The sequence below is a fragment of the Hylobates moloch genome, unplaced genomic scaffold (genome assembly GCF_009828535.3).
Source record: "Hylobates moloch isolate HMO894 unplaced genomic scaffold, HMol_V3 SCAFFOLD_21, whole genome shotgun sequence".
Taxonomy (NCBI): Eukaryota; Metazoa; Chordata; class Mammalia; order Primates; family Hylobatidae; genus Hylobates; species Hylobates moloch.
Genome location: NW_026652296.1, coordinates 9,719,156 through 9,733,143, shown reverse-complemented (window position 1 = coordinate 9,733,143; position 13,988 = coordinate 9,719,156).

Here is a 13,988-nt window from a genome sequence, read left to right as displayed (position 1 = left end):
ATCATCCCCATCTCATATGATTGTTGTGGGGATTATATCTGATGGTTCTCAAGAGCTTTGGCAAAGTGGCAGACACACAGTGGGAGCTCGATAAACAGCAATGATGCTGATGGTGGGAGGATAACCGTCTCTTCGAGGAGCTCCTCAAAGTCCCCTGCAATGGGCATGCTAGCACTTGGGAGGTGTTGAGGGCACGCTCTCAGGATCAATGGAATGAGAGAAGCAGGATGGAGCAGGGGAAGGAGCAGAATAAGGTTGTGGTTTCAGCTGGTGTTGAGCTTCAGAATTAGCCCATGGAGTGGGTGGGTGGTGGGTGGGGTCTGCAGTGTAAATTGCACAGAAGTGGTTTGACCCCTAGGTCATTGCTCATGGGCTGCTTCCTGGCATGGAAATGGGGCCTCCCTTTTGGAAGAAGGCAATTTATTGGAGAAGAGGGCAGTGAAGAGCCTTTAGAAGCCAATGCTTCCACACCCACAGGAGCTAGGGATGGGCACCTGCCTGGTGAACAGGATCTGGATGGGGCATGAACAGAACGCTCACACTTCTTTATTCCTAGAAGACTGAGACATCATGGTGTCTGCTGTTTCTATGTAAACTTTTATGGGCTCCTGACCCGTGATGGGGGCAGTGGCTTGGCATATTGCTCGCTTACCTCAGGCCTTAAGTGGTATCATTTACCCAGAGTTGAATTTTCTTCATTTCTACAGCCCTGGCTGCATCAGGCAGCGGAAATGAGAAGATGTCTCAGCCCTTTGCATAGTCCTTTCTGTCCTTTGCCGGAAATGAAAGCAGACAGAAACACTGCCCGTGCAGAGGCGAAAGAGATGAGATCCTAGCAGTCGTGAGAGAAATCACTGTAAAAAGCACATTGCCATGGGGACAGAGAAAAGGATATCACCAGGCAGTCCCCAGGGAAGTGTGGGGTCTTGGCAGCCCATCAGAAGACTTCCCAGGGGTGTGAACAGAATGTAGCCCTGTGCTAGAGGTTGAGCATTTTCAATTCAGGAGATTTGTTATAATTCAGTTCTATCCTTGCAGATAAAGTGGATGTTAGAGTTTGACAGATGCAGTCTCTTTTGCTAGGTATGTGATGGCAATGAGAGAGAAGAGTGTCACAGGGCTGGAATGGGAAGAGGGACCCTGGAATCAGAGGAGATGCAGGCCTGAGAGAAGTTGTGTCTTAGGAGTTAAAGACCCAATCAGGGCACATAGCCCGCAATCCTCAAATGAGGGGGAAGTAGCTTGAAAGCAGCTGATCCTTATAATTGGGTCATGGAGGAGTGGGGCACAGTGGAGCAAATGTCTGGAACGGAGGCTGTGTTTAAACTCATTTTTCTATCCACTCACCCATCCATCCATCCAGCCATCCACCCACTCACCCACCCACCCATCCATCCACTCATCCATCCATCCACCCACCCATTCATCCACCCATCCATCCACTCACCTGCCCATCCAGCCATTCATCTATCCACCCACCCACCCACCCGCCCATCCATTCCTTACCATTAATTTAAAATATTAAAAAATAATTCATTCATATGGAAAAATTCAAATAGAACAAAAGGATAAAAAGTAAGTCCCAGATCTTAGTCACTTTGTTTTTCTCTCTAGAGAGAAATAGTTGTTAGTTTCTTTTAGTTCCTTCCAGAAATATTTTGTGAACACACAAGCATACTTGTGTACCCACAGTAGAAACCTAAACCTTCTATGCTGTGTCTTGCTCTCAGTATGCCTTAAAGACACAGATGGCATTTCTGTGCCAGCTAAGGCAAGCGTCAGGTGGGCCATGCATCTTCCAAGAACCTGAGTGAGTGCAGATAATCACAGCCACAGGCTTTGAAAAGTTCTGCCAAGTGGCTTCATAGAAATCAAACATCAGTAAGATCTAATTGTTCACTTTCTGTCTGAGTAGAGACAGCTGGAGTTTCATTCATCTGCATCACTTGGTTATAAATGGTTTTCTTTCCTGCTTTTCCAATCCTGAATATAAATTAACGGTATTTTCCACTGATGTGGCTAAGTAGTAACTAGTTTTTCACAACAGAACCATTCACAATGTACCTGTTGTTATTTTAACAAAGTTCATGCCTATTGATGAACGAGGGCCCCCTTTATCCACATACATAATTTCGTTTTTATGCCCGATTCATCATTTTCCCCAACTTTTATTTTGAAACATTTCAAACCTATATAAAAGGTAAAACAATGGTACAATAACCACCCTTACATCCTTCCTTTATACTCATCATTTGTTGGCATTTGACATTTTTTCCACATTAAAATTCAAAAACATTTTTTTCCAAACTATTTGAAATGGTTTGGCTTTGTGCCTCCACCCAAATCTCACTTTGAATTGCAATAATCCCCGTGTGTCAAGGTTGGGACCAGGTGGAGATAATTGAATCATGGGCGTGGTTTCCCCCATGCTGTTCTCGTGATAGTGAGTGAGTTCTCAGGAGATCTGGTGGTTTTATAAGGGGGCTTCCCTGCTTCACTCAGCTCTCATTCGCTCTCCTGCCACCCTGTGAAGAGGTACTGTCCACCATGATTGTAAGTTTCCTGAGGCCTTCCCCCGCCATGCTGAACTGTGAGTCAATTAAACCTCTTTTCTTTATTAATTACTCAGTCTTGGGTATTTCTTCACTGAAGCGCGAGGGCAGACTAATATACTATTAGAAAGTAGGTTGCAGACCCAATGAACTTTTACCTCTGAAAACTTCATCCTGCATCTCCTAAGAACAAGGACATTTTCTTACATGACCACAGTACCATTATCACACCCAACAAGTTAATACTGATACAGCAATTTTACCTAATACAAAGTCCATATTAAAATTTCCCCAATTATCTCATTATCGTTCTTTGAAAATACACTTTCTCCCTTGATCCAGTATGAATCAAGGATCACCATTGAATTTAGTCGTCATGTCTCTTAGAGTTCTTTAATCTAGAAAGTTCCCCACACTTCCCTCCCCTTGCCTTTTTTCTTTCCATCCCTCATGACATTGACATTCTTTTGGTCTGTTTTTTGAGACAAGGTCTTGCTCTATCGTCCAGGCTGGAGTGCAGTGGCATGGTCACAGCTCACTGAAGCCTCTACCTCTTAGACTCAAGTGATCCTCCTACCTCAGCTTCCTGAGTAGCTGGGACCACAAGGCGCATGCTGCCACTCAGCTGATTTTTGGATTTCTTGTAGAGACAGGATTGCACCATGTTACCCAGGCTGGTCTCGAACTCCTGGGCTCAGGTGATCTTCCCACTTCAGCTTCCCAAAGTGCTGGGATTACAGACGTGAGCCACCACACCTGGCAACATGGGCATTTTTGAAGAACTGGCCATTTATCTTCTGGAATGTTCAATAATTTGGATTTGTCTGATTACTTATTGTGATTAGATTTTGGATAAACGTTTTTTGGCAGGTGTAATACACAGAGAAGTTTTTTTCTCCCCATTTCATCATGTTGGGAGGCATATAATGTCAGTAATGATCCATTATTGGCGATGCTACATTTGAGCACTTTTTAAAGAAATCTGTGGGATTTCTCAACTGCAAAGGTACTTTTTTCCTTTTATAAGTAATAAGTGAGGCTACATTTCTATTTTGTTCCCAACAGCCTTTCCCCAGTGGTTTTAGCATCCACTGATGATCCTTGCCTGAATAATTATTGTCTTGGTGGTAACAACTTTCTAGTTATGTCATTCATTTTACACTTATTAGCTGGTATTGTACAAAGAAGCACTTCATGTAACCCCCACGCTGCCCCATCCCTCCTCCTCACTTTAAAATTTCTTAGTTTTAGTATCACTGGTCTTACGGACTGTCCCCACTTCCCCAAGATTTGGCCAGTGGGAGTCCCTTCGAGCTGGCTCCTTTGACCTTGTGACATGCCTCCATCAGTTTTGGGGCACTTCCTTACATTCTGGCACTAGGTGTTGCCCAGAAATGGAATCAATTATGTCTCATTTTAAGGGGTGCATAGTATAGAAACCAAGATCTGGGTGCTGGGTAAGCTTTCGTGATACTGGAGTGTCATTACTTTTAGATCTTCCGGATGGAGAGCCAGGGCATATGTCTGTTTAAACCATGACTTCATAGTGATACCACTATTTGTTTCTGAGTAACACTGAGTTTCTGTTTGTTTTCTTTTTTCTTTTCTTTTTTTTTTTTGAGATGGAATCTTGCTCTGTCGCCCAGGCTGGAGTGCAGTGGCACGATCTCGGCTCATTGCAAGCTCCGCCTCCTGGGTTCACGCCATTCTTCTGCCTCAGCCTCTGGAGTAGCTGGGACTACAGTCGCCCGCCACCATGCCTGGCTAATTTTTTTTTTGTATTTTTTAGTAGAGACAGGGTTTCACTGCATTAGCCAGCATGGTCTCGATCTCCTGACCTTGTGATCCGCCCGCCTCAGCCTCCCAAAGTGCTGGGATTACAGGCGTGAGCCACCGCGCCCAGCCAGAGTTTCTGTTCATTTTCTAAGAATCACTTTTTTCCCCTTCATTCTTCAGATTGGGTAATTCTTGCCCATCTCCCCCATTCCATATTTATATCTTCATTCACCCACAGTGGAAATCCTCATTTTAGTAAAATTAGTATATTGACTCATTTATTCTATCATGCGACACACAAGATACTTCCAGAATTACTGTACTGTTACCACTATCAACAATAAATCTACTAAATCAAGTTTAGCAACTATACGTGTGTGTATATATATATATATATAGGTTTTTTATATACATATATATATACACAGACACACACATTCCTTATCATTATCTTGGGGTGTGTGTGTGTATATATATATATATGTAGGTTTTTTATATACATATATATATACACACACACACACACACACACACACATTCCTTACCATTATCTTGATGTGTGTCCTCCACCTAGTTCTCCACCCCAAAGATCTAGAAGTGAGCTTTAGTTACTTGAATCAATTATTTTCCCTTTGGAGTACATTATTTATATTTGCTGTACTGTTAGAATTATTTGTTTCTGCTTGTATTCAATTCTAGGAATAGCTTCTTTCTACCCCTCTTGATATAATTTACATGGTTCAAAAGCAAAACTACATAAAAATATGCTTGGAGAAGTCTCCCTCCCATCGCTTTCCCTTTCACCCTATTCTTATCCATACACTATAGCAAATAATTTCATTAGTTTCTGGTGTGGAGGTACCATATTTCATTCAATCAATCTGTCATGGATGGACATTTAGATTGCTTCCTGTCTTTTGTTATTATCAATGCTGCTGCAACGAATAATCTGTGTATATCCTTTTTTCATAATTGTTTAGCAATTGATACGCAGGATAATTTGCTAAAAGTTGGATTGGTGGGTCAAAGAGTAAATACGTACGTGATTTTGATAGATCTGGCCAAATTTCCCTCCTTAGGGATTAACCCATTATGCACTCCTACCAACAATGTGTGAAGACTCTTTTTCCCCACTGTCTTTTTTTTTTTTTTTTTTTTTTGAGATGGAGTCTCACTCTGTCCCTCAGGCTGGAGTGCAATGGCATGATCTCGGCTCACTACAACCTCTGCCTCCCAGGTTCAAATGATTCTCCTGCCTCAGCCTCCTAAGTAGCTGGGACTACAGGCACGTGCCATGACACCCGGCTAATTTTTTTGTATTTTTAGTAAAGACGGGGTTTCAGCGTGTTGATCAGGCTGGTCTTGAGCTCCTGACCTCAAGTGATCCACCCACTTTGGCTTCTAAAGTGCTGGGATTACAGGTATGAGCCACCATGCCTGGCCAGTGGCAAGCTTTTGAATTTGCCAATATAATAAGGGAGAAATTATATATCAGGGTAGTTTTTTTAAACATTTGTGTTCAGGGGTACATGTAAAGGTTTGTTACATAGGTGAGCTCATGTCACATCACGAGAGTTTTTTGTACAGATTACTTCATCACCCTAGTACTAAGCCTAGTACCCAATAGTTATTTTTTTCTAATCCTCTCCCTCCTCCCACCCTCCTCCCTCAAGTAAACCCCAGTGTCTGTTGTTTTCTTTCTTTGTGTTCATAAGTTCTTATCATTCAGCTCCCACTTACAAGTGAGAACATGTGGTATTGGTTTTCTGTTCTTGTGTTAGTTTGTTAAAGCTAATGGCCTCCAGCTTCATTCATGTTTCTGGAAAAGATATGATCTCATTCTTTTTTATGGCTGCGTAGTATTCCGTGGTGTATATGTACCACATTTTCTTTATTCAATCTGTCATTGGTGGGCATTTAGGTTGCTTCCATGTCTTTACTTTGTGAATAGTGCTGCAATGAACATTCGTGTGCATGTGTCTTTATGGTAGAATGATTTATACTCCTTCGGGTATATACTCAGTAATGGGATTGCTGGGTCAAATAGTAGTTCATATCCAGGTAGTTTTAATTTTCATTTCTTTTCTTATGAGTGATGTTCAGCATCTTTCCTATGTTTAAGTACCATTTATCAATTTTTCTAATATGTTTTTGGTCTTTTTCCCCCCCTCCATTTTTTTTTTTTTTTTGGAGATGGAGTCTCACTCTGTTGTCCAGGCTGGAGCGCAGTGGTGCAATCTTGGCTCGCTGCAACCTCCACCTCCCTGGTTCAAGCAATTCCCCTGCCTCAGCCTCCTGAGTAGCTGGGATTACAGGTGCACGCCACCATGCCCAGCTAATTAGTTTTGTATTTTTAGTAGAAACAGGGTTTTACTATGTTGGCTCGACTGGTCTCGAACTCCTGACCTCAGGCAATCTGCCCACCTCGGCCTCCCAAAGGGCTGGGATTACAGGCATGAGCCACTGTGCCCGGCCTCTCCCCTCTATTTTTAAGGGTTTTTAAAATAAAGTAGAGAGAGTAGCCTGTATCTATATGTAAGTATAAATATAGATATAAATAGATATAGATACATCCCTCTCCCTCTCTTTATCTATGTGTAATATATTATTAGCTAGAAAATTAATTGCAAATACATTCTCCTGTTTTCTCACTTGTCTTCTGAGTTTGCTTAACTTTGTTAATGTAGTCATAATCCCTCATTTTAATTCATGGTTTTGTAGTTTAGAAACTCTGGAGTCAGTTTTGAGATTTCTTTCTTTTGCATGCCTGTAGTCAACTAATTACCAAGATCTGATGTTTTCTTTCTCCTAATATTTCTTGAATCTGAGGTTTTTCTTTCCACAGATTCACGGCTAACATCCTGGCCATTCTGCCCACATTGCTATGAGTTTCATTCTCCTGGTTCCAGGTTTTTTGACCCTTTGCTACCCGAATGTTCTTCTCAGTCCTGTTAATATTGTCCTGCAAGTTTCTGAGGTTCTGTTTTTGTTTTTTTTTTTTTCTTTTTTTGAGACAGAGTTTCTCTCTGTCACCTAGGCTTGAGTGCAGTGGCCTGATCTTGGCTCATTGCAACCTCTGCCTCCCAAGCTCAAGCAATCCTCCCACCTGCGCCTCCTGAGTAGGTGGGACTACAGGCATGTGCTATGGATAATTTTTGTATTTTTGGATAATTTTTGTATTTTTTGTATTTTCTGTTCATTTTTAACAGAACCTGAGAGGCTGGGTATGCTGGCTCACGCCTATAATCCGAGAACTTTGGGAGGCTTAGGCGGGCAGATTGCTTGAGCCCAGGAGTTCAAGACCAGCCTGGGCAACGTGGTGAAACCTCGTCTCTACAAAAAATACAAAAATTAGCTGGGCATGGTGGTGCACACCTGTAGTCCCAGCTACTCAGGGGGCTGAGGTGGGAGGATCACTTGAGCCCAGGAGGTAGTGAGCCATGATCGCACCACTGCACTTCAACCTGGGTGACAGAGTGAGACCCTGTCTCAAAAACCAAAAAAATCCAAAACATATTTTCTTGCTCTATTCTTCAGATTGGATAATTTACATGGACCTATCTTTAAGGTGAGTAACTTTTCCCCGCATCATTTACATTCTGCTGTTAAACTTGTCCCCTAATTTTAAATTTCATATAGTGTATTTTTCAGTTCTACAATTTCCATTTGGTTTCTAGTTATATTTTTCTTTTCCTGCTGAGGTTTCCTATTTTGAATATTATGTGGTGGAGACTTTAGATTCTTATTTGCCGAAGAGTGTGGATTATTTTTTTAAGCAGATAATTGAGTTGGTTGAACGAAAACTGCAAAGTCTGTCTCTAGTGAGACAGCTAATATCTCAGTTCAGCTATTTTTTTAAATCTTTATTTAGGCTGCTTGGAATCTGCCCCATGCAGTTCAGGTGTTAGACCGAGATTTGGACAATGTTTATACACAGACTCCCGCTCCCCCCCGCGCCATCTTGGCTCTCTCTCCTCCAGGTTTTCCCTCACTTTGTGGTTACTTTGAACTCTCCACTGGTTGGTCAGGCTAGAAAGACTATGGGTTCTCTATCAGAATTGTAGCTGCTCATGCAGCACTGACTATGGCCTGACCTCTGGCTAAAAGCCACAAAAATTTAGGAGACTAACCTCTTGCCATTCCTTTCTTCCAAGTATCAGCTCCTCGTTAGAGCTTGCCTGCTTTTGTTGGCTTTCCAGTGCCTTCATGTAGTTTTGCCCCTCACCCCCGAGTTTATCGTTGTTATCTGTGGGAGGGTCAGTCCAATAGGAGCTCACTCAGCAAAGAGCAGAACTCCAATTAATCTTTTAAAAACGCCTTTCTCTTTTCCCTTTTTTGTCAAGAACCAGCTCCTCTTTTAGTTGTTTTGTTGGTCAGGAGTGCAAGGCGAGAACTTTAAAATACTCAACACAGTTCGGGTTCCTGTTTTCTAATCTGTGGTGCCTTTACATAGGGTTGAGACCCAACAACATAGTCTTTATTTAACCATAGAAAATGAAAATATTCATGTGCTGTCTGAAAATATAGTATTTGGAAGAATAACAAGCACCATGTCTACATTATTATTATTTTGAGACAGGATCTGGCTCTATCACCCAGGCTGGAGTGCCGTGGCATGATCTCGGCTCACTGCAACCTCTGTCTCCTGGGCTCAAGCCATCCTCTTACCTCAGCTTCCCAAGTAGCTGGGACTATAGGTGCATGCCACCACGCTTGGCTAATTTTTGTATTATTGTTGGTAGAGATGGGGTTTTGCCATGTAGCCCAGGCTGATCTCAAACTCCTGGGTTCAAGCGATTCACCCACTTCAGACTCCCAAAATACTGGGATTACAGGCGTGAGCCACTGCGCCTCTCCTAATTATTTCTAATGATTAGTATTTGCATACCTAGTGACGGATGCAATTAAGAGCATGTTCTAAAAAAATACAAACTCCTAAATACAATGAAGTATTGTCACCTTTCATTCTTTATTACTGACGGTTGCTAAAATTAATGCTGGTTTTCCTTATTTTGCTCAAAAAAGTGCCCTTTTACCTACCTATACCGTAGCTTTTGGCTTGTTCACAGGTTTCCTAGCAACTGGGCTAATGATTGCAGTAAAAAATAATTTTTTTGGTATTCCAGTGTACGACACTATTTTTAAGTATCAAAATACTGTATTTTAAAAAATGTAATACTGCTATTTTGGTATTCTAAGAACTCTGAAATCTGATTCATCTATATTTTGAGACATTCCAAGAGCATTTTATGCTGCATTAAAAATTCCAATTGAACAAAAGATCACTTATTTAGAAAACATCTCTTCCATTTCCATTATCCTAAAGAGAAATAAAAATATATATATTTGATGAAACAAAACTTGTATTGCAAAGATTATCCTAATAAGAATTCCCTATAAATGGTATATGAACATGGCGGTTTTGAAACTGAGACAGATTACCCTGCCACAGCAATAGGCAAGTGATTCTGTAACTATAAATGGTGACATGCAAAACTTGAAGCTGAACTGGTGACAACAGCCTTAAAACACAAACTCCAGGTTCCTGTCAGGAACAATATTGGAGTCTCTATAAAGAAATAAGTTCTTCCAAAGGGTCTTGAAGTTATTTGAAAATGGGGATTCCAGAGCAAAATGTTTGGATTGGTAAATAACTCTCTCCTCTTCATTCCTCTGACTAATATGGGGGCACAAACATTTTTTAACAGCTGGAAAAATTTGAGCAAAAAAATGCTTGGAACTCATCTGTGACATCATTGATATACGCTTTTATTTTTAATGATTGCAGTTAAAGAATCAAATAATATTTTATTTTTAAAATTTCTTATTTAAAATTTCCTATACTTTATTTATTTATTTTTGAGATGGATTCTCATTCTGTCACTCAGGCTGGAGTGCAGTGGCATGATCTTGGCCAACTGTAACCTCTGCCTCCTGGGTTCAAGTGATTCTCCTGCTTCAGCCTCCTGAGTAGCTGGGATTACAGGGGTGCGCCACCATGACTGGCTAATTCTTGTATTTTTAGTAGAGATGGGCTTTCATCATGTTGGCCAGGCTGGTCTTGAACTCCTAACCTCAAGTAATCTGCCTGCCTCGGCCTCCCATATTGCTGGGATTACAGATGTGAGTCACCATGCCGGACTATCCCTATATTTTAATTCCATGTTGAGTTGGTTATTTTTATAATGCTTTATTAGTTTATCAGCTACTAATTTGTATTAAACATATAAAATGTGCTGTATATTTTATATACTCATTGTAGTGCTTAATATTTTGTAATGTTTATAAATCTGTGTCTTCAAAATACATTGCGATTATTTTCAGTGATTTAAGACAATTTCATGAATGCTGTGCACTTTTTGATAAAAGAGCAGTATTAGATACTAAAATGCTGATAATTGTCACTTTGGGAGGCTGAGGCACATGGATCATGAGGTCAGGAGTTCAAGACCAGCCTGGCCAAGATGGTGAAACCCCATCTCTACTAAAAATACAAAAATTAGCCGGGTGTGGTGGTGGGCGCCTGTAATCCCAGCCACTTGGAAGGATGAGGCAAAGAATTGCTTGAACCTGGGAGGCAGAGGTTGCAGTGAGCTGAGATTGCACCACTGCACTCCAGCCTGGGTGACAGAGCGAGACTCCATCTCAAAACAAACAAACAAATAAAAACTTGTCATTTTCCCCTGGCATTTTACTCCAGCCACTAGCTATCCACAGTTATCCAGCCACTAGCAGTGTTCTATCTCTCCTCAGTGTTAAATTCCTAATAGAAGATTCTTATCTGTGCTCCGTTAATCCCAAGAAGACTTTTGGTGGGCAAAGTGCTCAGATCATGGTCTTAAGAGGTGGCCTGGTGGATGAGAAAGAGAATGCATTCAGATGCTAGAATGCAAACCTGAATTTATATCTCAGTTAAATAATTCACTTCTCGGAACTTCAGTTTTCATGTCTGTAAGAGTGGAATGCCGTTGTCTACCCCTGGGGGTGACTGTGATTATTAAATGAGAATGTATGTCAATGTGACTGCTTCCTCAACCAGTGTTGGGTCCCTTCTTTCCCTTCCTCTGTGAAGAAGGCATTTTCTCTGCTAGAAGATAAAAGTCATCGCTGGAGTGCAGGGTGTAGAATGTCTGATGAAACAGGGCTCCTTTGTGGGGAAGCAAGGGTCTTTGACGGCCAAGAATGGATCTCACTGCAGCAAGGTCAAGAGAGGTAAAACCAGCCGAGGAAAACCCAAGTGAGGAGCCCGGAGGCCCGGGGTCAGAAAGCAGGCTGCTCAGATTCACATTTCATTGGAATGCTTTGCTCCTTTGATGCATCTCAACGGAAGAGTAAATTGAAACAGTGGGAACTGCGATGTGGAAGCATCTTCATTTATTTTCTGAGGCACTGTGAGGTTACCCAGAAGGAACCGATGGGGCCCAGGAGTGGATGTTTGTTTTGAAGATTACCCAAAGAGTGGGGAAGGAGTAGGGGCAAGTTGGCTTTTCTGCTGTTTCTTTGGAATTGAGTTTTACCTTGCAAGTGGCCTCAGGAAACCTCCAGTGAATGATTTCCTGGTGGCACCATAACACTTTGTGTCACCTCTTTCCTTGTTAAGTAATTCAGAGGTCAGAAAGCTTCACAGCCAAGAAGGCTGGTATGCAGAGTTCATAATTTGTAGTGATTGCATGTTCACCAGATTCTTGCATACCTTGGTGTGCTTTTCTGATTGCATGATATAAATCTAGTTGGTTTGAAAATTTTGGCTGATAAACTCAATCTCTTTTGGATGCCACCCAGGCTGTGATGCGCCATCTCTGCAGCGTGCCATGCATCGCTTCATGAAATCAGTTTTTAAAATACTTGGGACATTGTTTAACTCCAGCTTTGTGCTGGGCTGGTTACACAGGCCCATTTGTGAAGCTTTTACCCCCTTACTGGTCATGTCCATATGCTTCACTCCATTGTGAAAAGGGTCTTTCTCCCCCTCAAGCCCCTCATCTTCCTTTCCTAATTACAAGCATCAGCCTGGGCTCATGGTAGGTCTGTTGAATCTACTTTTATTCAGGCCTCTGAGAGGTCAATTATGTCCAAACCTTTATAGCTGATTGCTATGGAAACTGTATTTGTTCAAATTGGACTCAATTCAATATATCAAGTTCCTCCAAGGAGCTGCTCCACACAAAGACAGAAACAGTCTCTGTCCACTGGCGGTGGTCCCATTGGTCAGGTGAATTGGGTCCGCCATCTTGAACTGAACATCCCTCACTCTCCAGCAAAGTACACTTTCCTTGTGGCTGGGATCCCAGAAGCTGGAGTTGGGAAGGGATCTAGAAGGTTGGTTAGTTAGGTCAGTGGTTCATGATTTGTTTTAGGTTACAAGTTTCTTGGAGAACTTGATGAAAATCCTCTTCCTGGGAAGATGCACATGCAGATGTAGTCATCTTTCATTCAGCAAGTACTAGCTGAGCCTCTGCAAAGCACCATATCTTGTTCTAGAGGCTGGGTTACAGCAGAGAAGAACATTGATGAAATTCCCTGACCTTGTACCTCAGCCTTCTGGGTTTGAGAGGGGGAAGGGTAGACAAAAATAGTAATTAAGAAGCAAACATATTGCATCTCAGAGTGTGATAGATGCTACAGAGAAACATATAGTAGGGGAGAAAGGGAGACACATTGGTGGACTGGCAGAGATTGGTACCTCTTCCTGCTGTCTCCATGGACTTACCTGGAGCCTGATGGATGAGTAGAGGAAGCCGGGCTACCCTCTGCTGGCCGGGACCATGGATTGAAACCTGTCCAGAGGGTGGGTAAAGGAGGGGGTGATTCATATGTCACAGTAACCACAGTATGCTCTGCCACTGAAGACCTCCTGGGTGATAGGGCAGGGGCCTGGCCTGGGTGGGAGGAGACAGGTAAGGAGGATGGAGCTCACCACAGAATCTGTGCCATGGGGTCTTCCCTGGCTCTCTCCATTTCTCCTGCACCCTGCGATAACCTTCTAGCTCTAGTTCTTGTCTTTTCCTCTTAATGTTCAGCTGTCTTTGAATTAATGATGGTGACCACCTCCTTCTAGTGACTACATTCTTTCCCTACCTCTGGACCTTGCCCTGTTCTGTGTCTCTTGACACTGGCCCAGCTGCCCCAAGTGGCTCATGGGTATGGGAGCTGTCACCTATTTAGCAGGCTGGATAGCATGGCAGTTGAGTGCCCATGATTTGGAATGAATAACCCGGGTTTGAATCCCAGCTCTTCCATCTGGTTGCCTTTAGGCAAGTCACCTGTCCTCTCTGAGTCTCAGTTTCCCTATCTATGAAAGGGAAGATAACAGGAGGATTAAATGAGATCACACATATAAAATGTTTGGCCTAGCATGGGGTAAGCATTCAGGAGATGGCAGGTTTTGTTGTCGTACAGGTAGTTGATGTGCTCATGGAGTTGGTTTTCTGAATGAATGTGGTAAGAGACTGGTGATTAGAAACAGGTGTAGAGTCATTCATTGATTGAACACTTGTTGAGTGCCCTTGCATGCCAGGCACTGTTCCAGGCTCTAGGGACACAGTTGGGGACACAACAGACAAAAGTCTTTCCTCATGTATCTGGCATTCTAGTTTGTGACATGACAGGTAAGTAAATAGGGATATGGAGGTGTATGGATATAAATGAATACATTTATTT